This window comes from Vigna unguiculata, chromosome 2, assembly GCF_004118075.2.
Source record: "Vigna unguiculata cultivar IT97K-499-35 chromosome 2, ASM411807v1, whole genome shotgun sequence".
Taxonomy (NCBI): Eukaryota; Viridiplantae; Streptophyta; class Magnoliopsida; order Fabales; family Fabaceae; genus Vigna; species Vigna unguiculata.
The window spans coordinates 17667219-17689420 of NC_040280.1; the positions used below are offsets into that span (position 1 = coordinate 17667219).

Sequence of the window (22202 nt, forward strand, 5' to 3'; positions counted from 1 at the left end):
AAAAGTGTTACCAATTCGAAAAATACCTTGGTAAAAATAGGATAGGGTCAACATTCCCCTTAGAGGTCATTGAAAACAAGAATAGATACAGCCTGGGTACAAGCCTACTAAAGAAGACAACAAAAGGCTAGTGGTAGAAAAAAAAGAGTGAAGCTTGGGCTGCATGGTAGGACCGAAACAGAGGATAAGGAAGACAATATATTTACCCATGATGTTTAATTTGGACGAAATGTATTTTTTAGTTAATCATTTTGTTTTACCCAAAGCTTTAGGATTCATAACTTTAGGAGCTCACACTTTTTCTTTTATGCTCTATGTGATAATTAAATTGTGTTTACAATCGTTCTTGTCTTTGATTTATGTTTCTCATCGTCATTTATTTATTTATCCATTTTATAAACTCAAATAATGTAGATATGAAAATGAATGTTTTGAAAATATTAATGTCGATATTCCTAAGTTGGAGCATCATGTTGATAATATGGAAGACGATTATGAGGATGATTGAGAACTCTTTCTTGAAATGCTAAGATTGGTGGAATAAGAAGCAAAAGAAATAAAACCCCATCAAGAAGATGTTGAAGTACTTAACATGGAATATGTAGATGAGAAAAAAAATATGAAAATTAGCAATAATGTGAAAAAGAAATATGGGAACAGTTGTGTGCTCTACTGAGGGAGTTCAACAACATGTTCAGTTGGTCATAAAATGATATTCCAAGGCTGGAACTGACATAGTGTAGCATAAACTCCCACTCAAGTTGGAGTGTTCTCTGGTCCAACAAAAACTAAGGAGAATGAAACCCGAGATATTCTTTAAAATTAAAAAAGAAGTGAATAAGCAATTTGACGTTGGATTTTTAGCTATGATAAGATATTCGTAATGGGTAGCAAACATTTGACCTATGCCTAAAAATGACGTCAAAGTTCGAATGTGTGTTGATTACCGAGACTTGAACTACGCTAGTCCAAAGGATAATTATCCATTGCCATACATCGACACTTTAATGGATAATACAACCAAGTTGCCATTATTTTCCTTTATGGATGGATTATGAGGTTACAATCAAATCAAGATGGTGCTTGAGGATATGGAAAGGACCACCTTTATTACGTTGTGAGGAACATTTTGTTATAAGGTGATGTCTTTCGGTCTCAAGAAAGTTGGGGCAACAAATCAAAGGGCTATGATGGATCTTTTTCATAACATGATGCATATAGAGAATGAAGTTTATGTCAGTGATATGATCACTAAATACGAAGCTGAAGAAGAAAACATGGACAACTTGAGAGGATTATTTGAAAGGTTGCGAATGTTCAGACTCTAACTAAATCTAGCTAAATGCACATTTGGCGTGAAATATGGAAAGTTGTTGGGTTTCATCGTTAGCCAAAAGGGGATAGAAGTGGATCTTTCCAAAGTATGTGTGACAATAGAAATGCCTGCTCCTAGCATGGAAAAGGAGGTGCGAGGTTGTTTTGGCAAATTGAACTACATTACTAGATTCATGTCCTAGTTAACTGCCACCTGTTAATCAATTTTCAAATTGAGGAGTGGAACAAGGATTGTTAGATCGCTTTTTATTGATAAAGTACAAAGCTACATGCCCAGTCCAATTCGAAAATTCTAGAAATAAGGGGCTAGGCAGAGGTAAAAATGAACAACCCTTTTGGGAAAAAAACACCTCTTTTTGAGGAAAATCCCCTTTTAGGTGAGAGAGGGAAATATTTCTTTTGGGAAGAAGGACACTTGACCTAAAAGGAGAGAAGGTAGAGGCACATTCTGAAGATTGGGGGCATTCATCTTATTCTTATTCTAGTATTCAAAGTGCTAAAGAGTAGTTAATTCCCTTATTCATGGGGGATGAGTGTAATGTATTCTTAACTGTTTATGAATTTCATTATTCAATATAATTACTTTCCATCACTCTTGTGTTTTATTCTTGTTTTAATTGCATATTCTAGATTGATTGCATATGTGGGAGTACCTGGTGACTGAAAGATAGTCTGTGAAACCTAATTAGGATAGAACAACTAATAGATTTCATATGTTAGACATAGATGTGGAACATTTAGTCATTCATAACATCAAAATCTTGATCATTAATGGGAACCAATAATAAAAATTGCTAGACATAGGGCTTTCATTATTCAAGTTTAGACTTGTCAGTAAGACATTACTGTTTGTTACAAAGGTGTAAATATTAGAGAAGAAATTATAAGTATATTGTTTGGTGTTTTTGCTTTGAATTGAATTATGAAACACAATTCCAGTGAATCCTTTATCATATATTGTTAGACACCATATGTTTGATAAAAATAGAAAAAGATTTTTATTTTTATTTTTGTGAAATTTGTTGTCTAATTAGGAAACGATACTTGGACTTTCCACTTTATTACTTGTGCGATTTGGTACACTTGTCAATCCCATAACAAGTTTTTGGCACCATTGCAGAGACTTGTGTTCAAACACAATAGAATCTGGGCATTTCTATCTCTTTTAGACATTATTATGAGTTCTTTTTTTATGTTTTCTTTTATGCAGTTGGTCTAAAAAATTAATTTGGTCAGTGCTTAATGCTTGTCTCGGGGTATGTCTAAGAGCATGATCTAGTTGTTGGAAGGTCCTAAACATGGGATTTAGTAGCCTAACTAATCAAATCAAACCAAATATGGTAATTCACTAAAAATTCGATTGTGTGTTTCACACCCACTACTCTGGTTCTTATTGCGTGTCTAATATTAGAGAATAAGGAAAGTACTACTCATCACAAATGAGAATACTGAGTAATTTTGCAACAAGAGACATCTGAGTAAGGTTTCTTGGGAAATCTGTTTAATCATTCTGCATATTGAAATTATTGTTTATTTGGTGTGCTTATGTTTTGCAATTTTTTTCTTCTTTTCTATATTTTCACTTGTTTCTTTGTTACTTTTATGTTTATTTCAATTTCTCAATTTTTTATTTATATAAAAATTGGTATACCTTGTTTGTTCAAGTATATTTTATGTTCTTGAGAGTGCAAGGTATTGATGAAAATGAAGATAAGACAAAAGAAGCATATAGTTATGGTTCAACAAGCGACCCATAAAAAAAAAGCGTCACAATGAATATTAGGTGTCGAGCTAAAAGAGGTTAAGCAAGCGCTTGTTATAAGGCAACCCCATACTTTTAGCAATTTTTTCCTTTTAAATATATTTTTCCGCATCACTTGCTAGGCAAATTCTTTCCCCCTATGACTATATGGTCATGCATTTTCATTCGCTAGGCGAGTCTGCTTGCCGAACGACTACTTGGCCAAACGTTTCCATTCACTAGGTGAGTCTGCTCACCCAGCTAACACATTCATGCTCGCTCAACGAATTGTTTTAGTTTGTGTCTGAACATGCTTAATTATTAAATTCTCTCTGAACATGTTCTAATCATGTCCTCAAAATATATAAATTATGTTTGGATGGTTAACTGGGTTAGAATATCTTTGAGCAATCATTTTCTTGTCTCATAATTATGCATATAGTTGAGATAACTTGTGACATACATTAAGCTTTCTTCTATCATTTAGAACTTGTTTAGGTAACTATTTCTCTGTTTAGATAATATCGAATAATTGTTTATTTATATTTCTTTCAATTTTTACATATTATCTAATAGTTATGTAAATTTTAGGATAACTTAGTTGAATTCAGTTTTATTCTTTACCTTTAGTTGCACTATTAATATACACTATGTAAGAAAGTCTAGACATCTATTTTGAGTAATTGTAGTATAGTAGAATTATTTGTTGTTTTAGTACATTTTTAGGTCTACATATTCAAATTTTAGTCTTCTAGTTGTTCTTTATTTCTAATTTAGGTTTTTATTATTTTTGTACCATTTAAAACTTGTTTAGGTAGTGTCCTGAAAGTTTCTTTTACTGTTTTTATGTAGTTTTTAGTTTTTAGCCTAGTCTTTGCATGTTGTTTTAGGTTTTGAGTTGTCATGAAGGATTGAGTTGGTTCATTTTATATTTTTGAATGGTGATGAGAAGATTCTCACTCGACATTAAGATAACAAGCTATCTAGATGTGAAGCTTCACTTCTAAAGGTTCTAGAGAATTAGAGAAATGGAATGATTCAATAAATGAAACAAAATGGACATGAACATAGCATAACTGGGTTGAAATAAGAGAAACAAATTAGAAAATGAAAAGTATAGAAGATGGTAAGAATGGAAGTGAAGGACGCCACTCATAGAGGGAACAGATGGAATGTTGCCACTTGCTATAGAGGTAGCTCACGATTTTTAGTTGAACAACACAAATGTATAATACTCAAATTTTTCAACCCTTTTACAAGCTAAAAAGCACCCTTTATGTAGAGAGTTCTAAGGGCCTCTTGGAAATAAACATAAGTTCAACAAGATGACTTAGCAAATAGAAAACCCTATATTCTAGAATGTAGGTCAAAATAGTGCAACAAAAGGAATTTTATATGCATTTCCATGAGGATTCTCGGCCAAAGAGAGCCTCTATGTGGTCCACGTGTTCAACCATGGTACACTTGCTTTTACTTTTGCTTTATGTTTTTACTTTATGTTTTTTGCCTTTCCTCTCTCCTCAATATAGGCTCCACATCATCTCCTCTCTCCAATAATGTTGCACCACCTATCCTATGGTTCTTAATCCTAATTAACCTACAAAAACAAATAAACATAGATTAACATGTTGTCTTAAGTCAAGTCAACTCTAGTCAACGAGTCAAACGTAGTCAAAGGTCAACAAGTTAACTAAGGTTAAGTTAACTAAGTCAACTTAGGGAAATCACAATAATGAAATGCAAAACAAAGATAAACATGAACGACTAGAATTGTCCCCTTTAGTTATGCAATTATCCAAAACTGAACCAAAGGGAAGTGTTTGAGGGGAGAAGGTGCACTCAAGTACAGGAGAACATACCTAAAGCAATTTTGGGCTAAGAAGGGACGTTAGGGCACAAATGGAGCGGGAAATCCAGGTTAAGAGAGCTGTCATTTCCTGATTTAATGATATTACATGCAATTGCGTTATATATTAATGCATGAAAGCCTTCTCCTGAACCAAATTTTTGTATCGTTTAACTTCTTGATGTTTGTTGTGTGTGATGAGGTTTTAAAGAGAGTATGTGTGTGCTTGTGATTTCCATTATAGTTTTCTTCTAAATACGACACACTTATGATTATTTATTATTATTATTATCATTATTTTATTATAATAATAATAATAATAATAATTATTATTATTATTATTTTCATTTTATTTTATTTTATAATTATCTTTCTTAATATTTTTTTTATTTTACTATTATTTTACTATTATTTTATTATTATTGTTATTATTATCATTTTATTTTATTTATGATTTTATTATCATTATTATTTATTATAACACTTTGTTTTAATGGTTTTATGTGGATTTATTGTGATTCTCCGGGATGTATAAAAGAAAGAATATGGTTGTGTTTGATGTATGACATGTGATATTGTGTAGTTGAGTTCAACTTAATGATATGAAAGTGTATTTACTTGTCATAGATGCATGTTTTGCGTGAACTAAGTGTCTTGTGTAAATAGGTTCATTGGAATCTATTCTAGAGTGCCAAATACTAGTAAATTACCAGTTACTGGTGTGGGGTCTGGCAAAATGGTGTAAACCGCCAAGAGATAGGCCACAAAGTGAACTTTAGAGTAAAACAGGAGTGTTAGTGTTTGGCGACGAAAGTGGTTCCGTCAGGCGGTGTGTTGTAGAACTAGGCTTGGACCAAAATCCAGTGGGTTGGAGCTCAGTAGCGCCAAGTGTTCTGCCAGGTGGTCTAGAACGCGAGATAACCTAGCGACGTGGATGTTGTGCTAGGCAGTTTTAGATGCAGTGATGGATTACACGAGGGATTCTACACAACTTTGGATGGAGGTCTTGATGCGATGCTTTTCTGGAGGCCCAGTTACGAGTGCAACTTGTATTGGGGTAACACGTGGCCACTCGAGGTTGTAGCCTCGTGGTTTTGGAAGTCTAGTGGAGTATGCGAGATCGTGGCTCAAACGGATGGGTTCTGGAAGAATGCCCTCCTTAGTGTTATCCGACGAGTTTAGTAGTCTTGGGAAAAATACGGATTACGGTTCGTATTGGGGAACTCCACTTGGTGTGGTGGATCGTGGCTGTGACAAATTTATTCCCGCGTGTGGACTATTAGGTGGTGGCCTGTAATCGGAGGGGCGAGTAGACACTCGTGGCAGCAAAGATTGATCAATGTAATCATCAAAAGATGTAGAATCAAGAGGTGTCTAGAGGAAGATTTGGAAGTCGGGGATTAAGGATTATGGCTTATGAGTCTTAGGAAAAGCAACGCTCTTACCGGGTTTTGGTGAACATGTAAGGCTTGTGCTCTCTCCTTGTTTTTGTGAGCAGATAAGGGTGGTTGCTTGTAAGTCCTAAGAAAAGTAATGCCCTTACCGGGTTTTGGTGAATAGGTAAGGGTTGTTGCTTGTTCTTCCCAGGAGGTGTTAGGGCGTAGGAAAGGAAATTGGTTGGTTATCAGAGAATAGTATACTATGTGATGAGACTTGGGAGTATTAGAATTGTTAGAATATTGTATGGTTATTTATTATATTGTGTAGTGCAGTTTTATTTTGTTGAGCTCACCCTATCTGCTTGTGTTTGGCGATGATCGTGTAATGCGTTACACAGGAGCAGATGATGTTACAAGTATTGTTGGTGAAGCATAGTTTTAGAGAGGGGCTAGCTTTGGGAAAATCCTTTATGATGTTTTCTTGTTTTATGGATTTTAAACATTTTATAAAAATTTATCTTACCAGACCTGAAATTTGTAATCGACAATTATAATTTGTGGATTTTGGTTTATTGCGGTATAATAAATGTTTTAAATTTTCCCGCGTTTTGGAAAAAGGAATTATCATAAATGTGATTTTATACTTATTCCCTATTTTAATTATTTAAATTAGTAATATCCGGTCGGGATCTTACAATCTATATGAGTCTTGATTACATTGACTGTTTGTTGATCCATATCAAGTACAGAGGAATTGGATGCCTGGTTTGGTTGCATATCAACAACATGTACTTTCGAACATGGGGAAGTATATTTACTCAGCCCCATGGTGGGGCGAAATGTTCTTATCAGATTTTGGCATGGTTGATCCAAAATGGACGAGGCTTCTTACTAATGCGTATCTGAGCTCTAAATCAACCAAAGGGGGAAGTCCATCTGCATATACTCTGACACTCAAGTTAGTAGAAGATATCTTGATGAATGTTTTTCCTGTCATAACATATATTTATAGGCCATTTAGGCTTATTGATATGCAATGTATAATAAAAAATAAAGTATAATAACAAAAATAATAACATATCTTATTTATCATAAGGTGGGTTATGTTTATAATATCATATATCTTCAAATATACTTTGAAATATACTTCCTCCCTTATTTTAGGATGATTATTATTTCAAAGGATTTCATATTAGAATCATAATGCTTATTTGAGCATTTTGGACATGATAATAATGATATGATTTGGCTAGGTAGATACACAATATATTTAATCTCCTCAAATTTATAAACACTTATAAATAAAATTTTGACATTCCAAACTAAGTTTTGAAAACACACCACTAGGTTTGGTTAGTAAATTTATAGTTGCTTTTTTTATTGGAAATCATGTCAAGACTAGTGTCACAAAATGAATAGTAAAGCAACAATTCTTTAATTTTCTTCACTATTGTTTTTATGTTAAAAATTATTAAAAAAGTGCCACCACTTAAAATAAAAGAAAAAAATTTATTCAAGAGAGCGTTTCAAATCTATGATATATTTTTTATTGTTATTTCATTAAGTTTGATACCGACAAAAGTGGAGTTCCCTATATAATAATCAAATTCTAATTTATTTTATTAGTGTATATGAAACCATCATTGTACTTTTACCTTTACTTTGTGCCAAAACAATGTTTATTAGAATTTTCTAAAGAAAATTTAACCCAAGCATGAAGTGTTTGTAGTCCAACGGTTAGGATGATTGCCTTCCAAGCAATAGACCCGGGTTTGACTCCCGGCAAACGCATGCAATCATTTTAAATTTCGTAATTGGATTCATCTTCTTTTAGTGTTTTATAATCTTTGGATCATGGAAATAATGTTTTAATGATAGAGGGAATCAAGTAATTTTCTTAGGACGATATCATCTTTGAGTTTCGTTCAATTTTTTCTCCCTAGATTTGCATAATTAAGGTTAGATAGTTTTTGATTTAGCTTTTACTTTTTAACTTTTTGTAATTGAGTTCCTAAATCAAATGTGTAAGAATTGTAGTGTCGTTTTGAAACTTTCTACTAGTTGACTTAAATGAATCTTAATCTTATAAAGAAAAGTATCAATAACAAAGTTGCTTATCATTTTCCTAATAGGAAGGTATAAATCGTAGTTGCCAAAATATAAGTACCAAAGAAAACATCAACATTTGAGTTCAAAAGTTCACTAAAATTAAAAGGTTTAAGATTTCAAAAAGGTTGTGTTCTTTTAATTGACATTAAAAAACTCTTATATTGTGGTAAAATCTTTTGTAATTTTAGATAACTCAAGAAAACTTTTAATCTTTATAAGTGTATTTATTTGTTTTATTTTTTCTATTTGTCATTTGCTAACATATTTGTTACGACTTGTCAACATCAACAAGGCCAAAACAGAAAAGAAATAAAGACAAAGAGAATGTTATTGCATATTTACAATTATTTATGAAATACATATAAATATATTGATTCAAGAGTTCAAAACTACCAACACTTAAAATAAAAGAAACAAATTGATTAAAGTGAGCGTTCCAAATCTATGATGTATTTTTTATTGTTATTTCCTTAAGTTTGATACTGACTAAAGTGGAGTTCCCTATATAATAATCAAATTCTAATTTATTTTATTAGTGTATATGAAACCATCATTGTACTTTTACCTTTACATTGTGCCAAAACAATGTTTATTAGAATTTTCTAAAGAAAATTTAAGCCAAGCATGAAGCGTTTGTAGTCCAACGGTTAGGATAATTGCCTTCCAAGCAATAGACCCGGGTTTGACTCCCGGCAAACGCATGCAATCATTTTAAATTTTGTAATTGGGTTCATCTTCTTTTAGTGTTTTGTAATCTTTGGATCATGGAAATAATGTTTTAATGATAGAGGGAATCAAGTAATTTTCTTAGGATGATATCATCTTTGAGTTTCGTTCAATTTTTTCTCCCTAGATTTGCATAATTAAGGTTAGATAGTTTTTGATTTAGCTTTTACTTTTTAAATTTTTGTAATTGAGTTCCTAAATCAAATGTGTAAGAATTGTAGTGTCGTTTTGAAACTTTCTACTACTTTACTTAAATGAATCTTAATCTTATAAAGAAAAGTATCAATAACAAAGTTGCTTATCATTTTCCTAATAGGAAGGTATAAACCGTAGTTGCCAAAACCTAAGTACCAAAGAAAACATCAATATTTGAGTTCAAAAGTTCACTAAAATTAAAACGTTTAAGATTTCAAAAAGGTTGTCTTATTTTAATTGACATTAAAAAACTCTTACATTATGGTAAAATCTGTTGTAATTTTAGATAACTCAAGAAAACTTTTAATCTTTATAAGTGTATTTATTTGTTTTATTTTTTCTATTTGTCATTTGCTAACATATTTGTTACGACTTGTCAACATCAACAAGGCCAAAACAGAAAAGAAATAAAAGACAAAGAGAATGTTATTGCATATTTACAATTATTTATGAAATACATATAAATATATTGATTCAAGAGTTCAAAACTACCAACACTTAAAATAAAAGAAACAAATTGATTAAAGTGAGCGTTCCAAATCTATGATGTATTTTTTATTGTTATTTCCTTAAGTTTGATACCGACTAAAGTGGAGTTCCCTATATAATAATCAAATTCTAATTTATTTCATTAGTGTATATGAAACCATCATTGTACTTTTACCTTTACATTGTGCCAAAACAATGTTTATTAGAATTTTCTAAAGAAAATTTAAGCCAAGCATGCAGCGTTTGTAGTCCAACGATTAGGATAATTGCCTTCCAAGCAATAGACCCGAGTTCGACTCCCAGCAAACGCATGCAATCATTTAAATTTCTTAATTGGATTCATCTTCTTTTAGTGTTTTATAATCTTTGGATCAGGGAAATAATGTTTTAATGAGAGAGGGAATCAAGTAATTTTCTTAGGATGATATCATCTTTGAGTTTCATTCAATTTTTTCTCCCTAGATTTGCATAATTAAGGTTAGATAGTTTTTGATTTAGCTTTTACTTTTTAAATTTTTGTAATTGAGTTCCTAAATCAAATGTGTAAGAATTGTAGTGTCGTTTTGAAACTTTCTACTAGTTGACTTAAATGACTCTTAATCTTATAAAGAAAAGTATCAATAACAAAGTTGCTTATCATTTTCCTAATAGGAAGGTATAAACCGTAGTTGCCAAAACATAAGTACCAAAGAAAACATCAACATTTGAGTTCAAAAGTTCACTAAAATTGAAAAGTTTAAGATTTCAAAAAGGTTGTCTTATTTTAATTGACATTGAAAAACTCTTATATTGTGGTAAAATCTGTTGTAATTTTAGATAACTCAAGAAAACTTTTAATCTTTATAAGTGTATTTATTTGTTTTATTTTTTCTATTTGTCATTTGCTAACATATTTGTTACGACTTGTCAATATCAAGAAGGCCAAAATAGAAAAGAAATAAAGAAAAAGAGAATGTTATTGCATATTTACAATTATTTATGAAATACATATAAATATATTGATTCAAGAGTTCAAAACTACCAACACTTAAAATAAAAGAACCAAATTGATTAAAGTGAGCGTTCCAAATCTATGATGTATTTTTTATTGTTATTTCCTTAAGTTTGATACCGACTAAAGTGGAGTTCCCTATATAATAATCAAATTCTAATTTATTTTATTAGTGTATATGAAACCATCATTGTACTTTTACCTTTACATTGTGCCAAAACAATGTTTATTAGAATTTTCTAAAGAAAATTTATGCCAAGCATGAAGCGTTTGTAGTCCAACGGTTAGGATAATTGCCTTCCAAGCAATAGACCCGGGTTTGACTCCCGGCAAACGCATGCAATCATTTTAAATTTCGTAATTGGGTTCATCTTCTTGTAGTGTTTTGTAATCTTTGGATCATGGAAATAATGTTTTAATGATAGAGGGAATCAAGTAATTTTCTTAGGACGATATCATCTTTGAGTTTCGTTCAATTTTTTCTCCCTAGATTTGCATAATTAAGTTTAGATAGTTTTTGATTTAGCTTTTACTTTCTAAGTTTTTTTAATTGAGTTCCTAAATCAAATGTGTAAGAATTGTAGTGTCGTTTTGAAACTTTCTACTAGTTGACTTAAATGACTCTTAATCTTATAAAGAAAAGTATCAATAACAAAGTTGCTTATCATTTTCCTAATAGGAAGGTATAAACCGTAGTTGCCAAAATATAAGTACCAAAGAAAACATCAACATTTGAGTTAAAAAGTTCACTAAAATTAAAACGTTTAAGATTTCAAAAAGGGTGTCTTATTTTAATTGACATTAAAAAACTCTTATATTGTGGTAAAATCTGTTGTAATTTTAGATAACTCAAGAAAACTTTTAATCTTTATAAGTGTATTTATTTGTTTTATTTTTTCTATTTGTCATTTGCTAACATATTTGTTACGACTTGTCAACATCAACAAAGCCAAAACAGAAAAGAAATAAAGAAAATACATATAAATATATTGATTCAAGAGTTCAAAACTATCTACACTTAAAATAAAAGAAACAAATTGATTCAAGTGAGCGTTCCAAATCTATGATGTATTTTTTATTGTTATTTCCTTAAGTTTGATACTGACTAAAATGGAGTTCCCTATATAATAATCAAATTCTAATTTATTTTATTAGTGTATATGAAACCATCATTGTACTTTTACCTTTACTTTGTGCCAAAACAATATTTATTAGAACTTTTTGAATAAAATTTAAGCCAAGCATGAAGCGTTTGTAGTCCAACGGTTAGGATAATTGCCTTCCAAGCAATAGACCCGGGTTTGACTCCCGGCAAACGCATGTTTCTACTAGTTGACTTAAATGACTCTTAATCTTATAAAGAAAAGTATCAATAACAACCGTAATTTTAGATAACTCAAGAAAATGTTTAATCTTTATATGTGTATTTATTTGTTTTATTTTTTCTATTTGTCATTTGCTAACATATTTGTTACAACTTGTCAACGTCAACAAGGCTAAATCAGAAAAGAAATAAAGAAATAGAGGATGCTATTGCATATTTACAATTATTTATGAAATATATTCTTTAATCATTCACATTGATCTATTTTATTAGATTAAGCTTTAAGGTTCTACTCAAAACTAAAGTTAATATGTGGAACCAACATTTTAATCATTCTTTGGAACGAAAAAGTTAAGGAGAGTACATTGTTATGGAAAATCTATGCTACCATCAAAATTAAAAAAAAAAAAAAGAGTGAGGAAATTATTGATATTAAAGAAGACCTTCAAAGATCCAAGTGTTGATGAAGATGTTTTGATGTTGTTTGAAGATATTAGTACTAAATAATTGAATCTTAGAGTCTATCTTTTCTCCAATTAAGTTAGTGGTGGACATACAATATTTTTATAAGTTTATATTGTTCTAGCGTACAACATATATTAAAAGAAAAAACATTTTTCTAAAAATTAGTATCAAACTTAAAATTTCTTTCAGCAATTTTAATCAATCAGATTTTTATATAATTGATTAAACTATTTTTAAAAGGTTTTCATGACAAAATAATCAATTTTCTAGCTTAAATAATCAATTAAAATAGAAATATATTTGAGATGAACAAAATAATAATTAAGTGTTTCTACAATTTATTAAATCAATTTTAAATATTTAATAACAAGCATATTTAATCAATTAAAGAGATTATTAATCAATTATTTCATAAAGGTGTTGGAAATATTTTCAAAATTCAATTAGAATAATCAATTAAGAGCTTGTTTTAATGGATTAAGAGCTTGTTTTAATCGATTAAATGTGTCATAACATGTTTTAAATATGTGTTTCTTAAAACTTTATAAATATATATTTCATCTTAATTTTTCAAATAACTTGAGAAATCACTTGAACGAGATCGATTGAGATTTTTAGAGAAGTTTTGGTACATTCAAAAGTTCTTTTCAAGGATTTCTAAAGAATTCAAGAAAATGGTTGTATTGTGAAATCGATACTTGTGATTTCTTCTAGTGTGGAAAACCATTTTGGAAAACTATTTCCTTTTTGTTTTATGAATCATGTTCCAAATTTGATACTTTGTGTTTTTGATAGGTTGGAGGGTTCGAGTAGTATTTTGTGAATTCTTACAGTGCTAAGAGTGATTCCAATGGTTATTGTGTTTTTGTGACAAGAAATGATAATGCTAAGATCTTTTTGGATACTTAAAGAGTGGATGACACTAAGATCCTCTTAAAGTGGTTTAAGAGTGGATAGGGCATATGTCCTCTCTAATATTCAGAGTTGATTAAGGGTTGATATCCTTCTGGTTATGACATCACCTTGTACGACTCAAGAGTTTATTTGATGTGATATTGAGTTTCTAGGTGCAGGTTGCACTTGACAAACTTAATTTTTATAATGGAATTAGTTTTTCTAAGGTTGACTCACAGTTGATGCATGATCCAATCATGATCTTGAATATTATGCATAAAAGAAAAACCAAAAAACTGAATCTCTTAATATAAACAAATTCAATCAATGAAAATTCATGAATAATTCCTAAACTTCTCATTGCATAAAATTTATCCATAGGTAAAGGTTTAGTGAAAATACCAACTAATTAGACATTTGCATTACTGGATATTACGGATTTTTAATAAAATAAAATAGAGATATATATAAAAACATCATTTATTGTGTCTCAATCCCAAAAACATGGGGAATTTAAAACATTTATTGCATCAGCAAATAATCCAAAATCCATAAATTATAAACTTGAAATAAATATAAAAACGTCACATAAGTGTTTACAAATTTATTCAAAAACCATAAAAACATCAAAACTCTGATAAAACTCTCTCCCAATCTAGCCCCGCTCTGGCGCTATGCCTCACCAGATCCACCTGCAACATCATCTGCTCCCATGTACCGTATACACGATCATCGCTAAACACAAGCAGATAGGGTGAGCTAACATTATATAAAACATATATAATTCATATATATTAAGCACATTTACAGTAAAGGAACATTATCCTTTGATTCTATATCACATGACCACCACCATGTTACTCGTGTTGTACGTCTTCTAATGAGTACCCGAGATATCTTGCTGCCACACCTACCAGCCACAACTGGTAGAGCACGTGCGGGAAACCATGCTACGGACCACACTCTGTAACGCCAGGTGGAGATCCCAATACGGATATCCTTCGTAACGTCCCAAGACTACCAAACTCGTTGCTCTCAAACTAAGGAGGACAATCTATTTGGACTCGCGGTATGAGCCACAACTCACACACTCACACCGGCAACACTTGCCAACCCGAGCCACAACTCAAGAATTCCTCATGTTCATCTGCCATCTCGAGCCATAATTCAAGAGATTCCATTTCGAGCCACAACTCAAGGAAGGTCACATGCTTAACCCCTATCCCGAGCCACAACTCAAGGGATACGTTCTGAGCCACAACTCAAGGAAGACCAGCAAGCTGACTTTCGAGGTATTACCAAAGCCTTGTAGACCACACACATCCAAAGCAAGTAAAACACAAGTTTGGCTTCTACATTATCGCTTGACGTTGCTCCTGAGTCAGCAGGCGCAACACGCTTCTAGACCAACTGGCGGGGAACAAATACCGCCAGGCGCCAGGCGCCTCTGCACCCATTGTCTCTACAACTATCGCTTGGCGGGACAAACTCTTCCGCCACGCGCCACGCATTCTCAGTCTCCTCTTACTTTGTAGCTAAAGCCTGGCAAAGCAATCCCATCGCCAGGCGATACACCAATACTTGCGTAGTACTGGTTTTCGAAGCACACAAGTCAGATTGCACACTCTAAGCTAGGTATCAAAACCCACATTGAACTTCATTAAGTGAATTACATCAATTCTAACGTGTTTAACTTGTTACCAATGTACTTATATACCTTTAGGTTCATCAATTCAAGCTTTCCCATGCTTAGACTTGCTTAAGTTCAACCTTTCGAATTCACAATCTGCCACTGTTAATCTCATCATACTTATACTTTATCATTTACTCCAATTAGTACTTAGGCCTCTATTAATTTTCAACTAACATAACAATTATAACTTAACCACATTTACACTACATTTCTAGCTTAGGCAACTTCAACTAACATCGTCTTCTACAATTTCAATCTGTCTTCCTACCAAACGTAACTTTGGTTTAGTTAACCTGAAATCCATTGTCATAGCATCCAATTGTATCCAAACATTCATAGTTTAGCATTCTTGCACACCCCATCTCGTGCATTACCTCTACTTTTAGTCCCTATCCCGCATATCCAAATTTTCTTTTAATACTCTAAATGCCCTAGGTTAACTTTCCCAATTCCATTGTACACCAAAACACACAAAGTCCACTGTTCTGGTATAGCGCCTGGCGGCAACAAATTGGGTGTCGCCAAGCGGTTCATGCTGTTCCAAAAACCCAGAACTCCCCCTGCACCTGCGCATCTTAACTAACCCCAACTATTCTGACTTCAATCAATTTACGATTCAATAGGTTGCACTCATGTGTTTAGGTTCACGGTTCATTCTTAAAACTTCCAATATACGAAATTCCATTAACATTTTCCACTTAATTTAGTGCAACTATAAAAATCCCGAATCATCAACCCTAAAATGATGTTCATACAATTTTTCATCCAATTTAACCTCCAATTACATATAATTCAACTAAATATGACTTCTAACTATTCACAAATAGTTAGTACTGTCTTTTTCCCCGATCAAAATCATCCCAAAAACTCCAAAACACCAAAATCGAGTCAAATTGACTCGTGTCGCCTGGCGGGAGTTCATCACCACCAGACCGTGCATACAAACCAGAAAACTGGATGCAATAGGCAAGTGTCGCCTAGCGGTCAGAATCATGCCGTCAGGCGATTCCTCTTTAGGAACCCAGAAACAACACAGAAATGCATGAGTCGTCTGGCGGCAATTCATCACCCACCAGGCGGTTTCTGGAAAATTTCAGAAATCCGAAATTCAAGCCAAGACAGAGGATGTTCATGTATAATCATAATATACATCATTCAATTAATCGTTAACATAAAAAAAATTATGAGGTTCAACTCCCCTGACCTGGTTTCCTTGCTAAGACTTGAGAATTCCAAAGTTCTTCTTTATCAACAATGGTTTCTCTTGCTTTCCCCTCCTTTTAGCTCCTTATCTCACTCACTAGCACAATTTTCACTCAGAACTCTCTCTCCCTTCTGTGAACAACAATGGCAGCGTTCAACCTCTCTCTTTTCCCTCTTAATTCCTTCTTTAATTCGTTCTTAATTAAGGTTAATGGCGAAAACGAAAATTGACATTAACATGACCTTAATTATCATTTAAGACTCATTTAGTGGTTGTTTTTCCAGCCCCTCTTGGTTGTCCCTTTGTTAGCTAGGGTTTTTGGCTTTTCACTTTCATGCCAAAAAGAAAATTGGCAAAAAGAAAGCTTCATTCGTCTCTCCTAAGGTTCAAACCCATAACCATGCCGAGTCAAGTCAAGTCAATGCACAACCATTCAACCAATTCATGTTTCATAATAATTCTTATAAATATAGAATTATATTAGCACTCCCCACGTTCAGTTATACTGTTAAAATAATGCACAATTAAAATAACACATAAATGGCATACATAAGGACTTGACATAATCAAGTACTTTCAACCATTTGAGCTAGTACTATTCCACATCACAACAGCAATATTTAATATCATAAAGGCTCCCACTACCCGCATTTATTAATTAATTTTTTATTTAATTAATTAAATTTAGCGGATCTTACAGTTTAAGAATGGATAAGGCATATGTCTTCTCTAATATTCAGAGTTGATTAAGGGTTGATATCCTTTTGGTTGTAACATCCCCTTGTGCGACTCAAGAGTTTATTTGATGTGATATTGAGTTTCTAGGTGCGTGTTGCACTTGAAAAACTTAATTTTTATAGTGGAATTAGTTTTTCTAAGGTTGACTCACAGTTGATGCATGATCCAATCACGATCTTGAATATTATGCATAAAAGAAAAACCAAAAAACTGAATCTTTTAATATAAACAAATTCAATCAATGAAAATTCATGAGTAATTCCTAAACTTCTCATTGCATAAAATTTATCCATAGGCAAAGGTTTAGTGAAAATATCAACTAATTAGACATTTGCATTAACATATTATATAACACAATCACCTTTTTTTATATGATCTCTTATGAAATGGTGTATAAGGACTATATGTTTTTGTTCTAGAATGCCAAACTGGATTCTTAGGGAGATCTATTGCACAAGTGTTGTCACTTTTGAGGAGAATGTGATTTTGGAGATACCATAATCTTGTAATTGTTACTTCATCCAAAGAGATGAGCACAAAAATTTTCAACGACTATATATTAGTCTTTGTTATTTCAAAAACTAATAAATCATTTGTAATAACATATTTTATAACACAATCAACTTTTTTTATATGATCTCTTACGAAATGGTGGATAACGACTGTATGTTTTTATTCTAGAATGCCAAAACTGGATTCTTAGTGAGATTTATTGCATTAGTGTTGTCACTTCGTAGTGGAATGTGATTATGAAGATACCATAATCTTCTAATTGTTATTTCATCCAAAGAGTTTGAGCACAAAAATTTTCAACAACTATAAGTTTGGATTATGTAGTAGACAAAGCTACATAATGTTTCTTAGAATGTCATGGGAGTAAAGAACTTCCTAACAAGTGGCAACTACCAATTGTGTTTATCTATCCATTCTATAACAACAAACATCATATTGTGAAAAACCTAATAAGCGTAGTAATTCTTTGGAATTCGCTTGAAACCTAATATATGTTAGCACAAATGATTTGATTCTTGAATATTTGATGAAGATGTTGCATGGTGACATGATGAAGATATTGCATAGTGACGTGATGTCGTTATGATCAATTGATAAAGATATGAAGACTTGAAAATATGTGTTTTGATCAAGCTTGGTTTGTGAGCTAAATTTCACTATCACATGAAGATCTCAAAGCTTAAAGATTAAAGCTCAAAGTGAAGACAATCTAACATTGTATAGGTGCCTAGGGTTTGGTTATAGACTTTTAATGTATTAAATAGACTTTTAAAAGATTAATTGGCTAGCTACAATAGTTTTGTAAGTTACATATTCAATCAATTGAATTAACTTTCAATTAATTGATTTTGCTTAAGTTAAGTAAAATTAACAGATTGAATAGATAAATCAATTTGTTCAATATGCAAACAAATAGTCTATAAAATCTTGACGGTGAGATAGTTTGATATGTTTATATTTAGTCAATTCTTGATTAGTGTAAGAGTATGACCAGATTTTTTGGTATTTGAGTATGGAAACATTTGAGTGTTGAAAGCATGAGTTGTTGTGAGATTAAAAGTGGAGAGCTGTAAGGAATGTAGTTATTGCCATGAAATTGATTTTTTTCTGATTCCTTTTAATATAATCACATTGTTGGTCAGAAAGGATAAAGGCATTTGTTCGATATGCTTAAGCTACTTAGCCAAATAATCAGCCCTAATATATGGTAATTGTCTGTTGTTACCCCTTTTTAGCCTAATTATTTCATTCTTTTACTCTTAACCTGTAAAGAAAATATATCTTTTCCCGCAACTTAGGCAAAGAGAACAAATACATGTTAAGTAAAATAAAGATATGAGATGAAATCAGTTTGGGGTAGGGTATAAACACCCTACCAAGGTATGAGATAGAATAAGTTTAGGGTAGACTTTTGTAAAATCCCTGCCCCAGAAAAAAGAAAAGAGAAAGAAGAGAAAAGACAACAAATCACATGCAATAAAAAGGGGTTGTGCTATGAGAAGTACAAGAAAATTTTTGGGAAAATTATTTTGTATAGAATACTAAGATACCATGAATTATTTACATTTAGTTGTTCTCTTCAGCTCAGTAGTGTTTTTAAATTCCTGGAAAACCATATTACTTCTAGTTAAGCCTCATTACAACCTTCGAAAGACCTCTTGATATAACCAAATGTGTGCATTGTTAGCATAAAGGATTTAATGCTTGAAGATTTGATGAAGACATTGTCATGATGAAGATAATGGATAGTGACGCAATGCAACCATGATTAATTGATAAAAATGTGAAGACTTGAATATATGTGTGTTGATCAAGCTTGGTGTGCGTGTGTGTGTGTGAGCTATATTTGGGTTTCACATGAAGATCACAAAGATTGAATCTTGGAGCTCTATCTAAAGACAATTTGACATTGTATAAATGTTTAGGGTCTGGTTGTTAATTTTTATCTTGTTAAATGGATTTTTAACAGGTTAAATGACTTGCTGCTATAGTTTTATAAGGTACATATTCAATAACCTAAATTAACTTTCAATAAGTTGATTTCACTTAAGTTAAGTGAAATCAATCTTAAGTGAAATCAACAGATTGAATGGAAAAATCAACTTTTTGAATACGCTAACAGATGGGCTATATATTCTAATTTTTCAGGAAAAGATGAAAAAATTTGCCATTTTTTATGGCAAAACCATTATAATCTTTTGGAAAATCCTCTCTCTCTCTCTCTCTCTAGATCACACAATTCTACAACAATTCGTGTAGAATCTTTGAATTTCTTGGAACAACTTTTACTTGGTTTAGGAACTTGGAGAAAGAGTTTTGGTTGGCTAGGGAGATCCATCATTCAGGTTTGATCTTTCTCAGGTTTCTGGGTGTTGCCTAGTAGTTTTCCAGGTTTGCAAGTAGGATCTTGCTATTCTTGATGAGACTCTTGTGGGATTCAAGAATCTTGGTGTTTTCTTTTGCATATTTTGAAAGTGTAATCTTGATGATTATGTAAACCTTTTGAAATAGTGCAAGTCAGGCTCGGGTTGCCTTGACAAACTGAATGTAGCTTAGTTATGAGTGAACCAATATACAAATTTGTGTGCACGTGTGTGAATCTCTGTCTCTTTGCTTTATTTTTGAAATAAAGTTTCAAAAAATCTTGGTTTAATAATCTTTGTATTTTTCTTGAAAGATTTTACATAATCTAAGGTTGTATCTCTGTTTGTATTGCTGACTAGAACCAATCTTGATAAGCTACTAATATTGTTTGAGTTAATCATTAAATTCGTATTTCTGTAGAATTTGCTAGTATTTCAATCAAATATTAATGTATGTAATTGCGTTGTATACTAGGAACTTCCTGGTTTTCTTAGTTTCCTAAGTATTTAGGTTTCAAGTTCCTTTCATTCATTTTTACTATTTCGCTGTGTATTTGACGTATCTTATTTGTAAAATTTAAGTTGGCGACCTGACCAGCCCTTATAATACAAATAGATTAAAAGAGAGAGCATCTAAAAGCACAAAAAAAAAATCTATTAAAAATTGGTTTTAATAGCTTAAAAAAATCTTTAGAATTGATTATGGTTCTAAGCAATTTTAATCAATTAAAAATGAATATCTAATTAATTAAATATTCTCCTTAAAACAAATAATAACCATTTTAACTTATTAAGAACATCTTTTAATCAATTAAATTCTTCTTATCATCAAGTTAATTTCTAAAATAATTTCAAGTAGCTTTCTAAAGTTATTTATCATATATAGAGAAACATAGCAACATTATACTCTAATGAAAAATCTATTTAACTATAAACAAAGATACACCCTCTAATCATTTTAGTATTCAATCTTCATGAAGAAATCTTGATATCTAATTTTCATATCTTTATCAAAGCCGAATATAATAGAACAACAACCTCAACAATATTTAAATAGTTCTATGCTAAAATATTGGTTATTTAATATGTTTTCTAACAATTTTTAAGGTAATACAATTTTTTTTTTTTTTGTGAAGTTAAGCTTATTATAAAAGAATTTGAATGACAAATACCTACTAAAGATTAAAAGTGAATTTTTGTGAAATAATGCACGATTAATAAATAATTTATTAATTAACAGTGATGATAAATACCGAAAATTGGATCTAATCAAATTTAATGATGACTTATTATGTTAAGTATTAGATATGATATTACAATTTCAGTAAACTCTAAACAAATGAATGATGTGAACTAAATGAAGTTTTATGATATAATGTATTTTGCATTTTTTTTATTTAATTTGTATAAATGTGTGTGTGTTTTAATGACAAGATTGAGTGTTATTTTTTTTTTTTTTATAAAACAATGCTCTTTTTCCTTTTCTATTTCTCCCTACATAATTGCATACATTTTCACAATAAAGAATCTGATTGACAATTGAAACATCCAACTGTTATAGAATTGGATTGGGATAGGTTTGATTTAGATTGTGTAAAAATGTTTTAAACTAATACAAAATTGATTGATCCAAAGTTTATTTTCATTTGAATTCGATTGAAACCTACCTACCTATAAACGCTATTCACATCACATCTAAGTGATTAGTTATGCTACGGAATTGAAAAACAAGAATATAAAATGATGATACAATAATGACATTTTCGTTGGTACATATGACCAAACCCTAACTCTTGGATCACAAGGATTCCCTCACTTATAAGCTATATATTTAACTAATTAGCATGGCCAATGATGCATATTGAATTAGTAAAATCACTGAAAGAGACGTTTAATTTTTTCTTTCCCTCTTCAACACGAGAATTTAAGGTTCCTCTTTTATTTTCACAAAAACACTTAAAACAAATGGACAATAATTGTGGTATAAATTGTTATCGAAGCGACCATGATTCAAAGGTGTTTGTTTACTTCACCTATTATGAACACAAGATGGACATAAACAATAATCAATTTAATATGGAAGAAGTAAATTGATCCGAATTCAAGTTTGTAGTTGTAAGTTCACGATGATGAAAGATAAAACAAATTTATACTATATACGAGTGAATATAAATTTCATATTAAAAGTTAATTTTAT

The 22202-nt window shown here is 31.3% G+C and overlaps 4 non-coding genes across 4 annotated transcripts; all 4 read left to right on the forward strand.

Moving 5' to 3' along the window:
- The first annotated feature begins 8020 nt into the window (after positions 1–8020).
- TRNAG-UCC lies at positions 8021–8092 on the forward strand. The gene has a single exon. It is a non-coding gene; the product is annotated as a tRNA-Gly (tRNA).
- Positions 8093–9039: 947 nt separating this feature from the next.
- Positions 9040–9111, forward strand: TRNAG-UCC. Its single transcript has one exon. It is a non-coding gene; the product is annotated as a tRNA-Gly (tRNA).
- Positions 9112–11077: 1966 nt separating this feature from the next.
- TRNAG-UCC lies at positions 11078–11149 on the forward strand. The gene has a single exon. It is a non-coding gene; the product is annotated as a tRNA-Gly (tRNA).
- Positions 11150–12059: 910 nt separating this feature from the next.
- On the forward strand, positions 12060–12131 carry TRNAG-UCC. Its single transcript has one exon. It is a non-coding gene; the product is annotated as a tRNA-Gly (tRNA).
- Positions 12132–22202: the final 10071 nt, after the last annotated feature.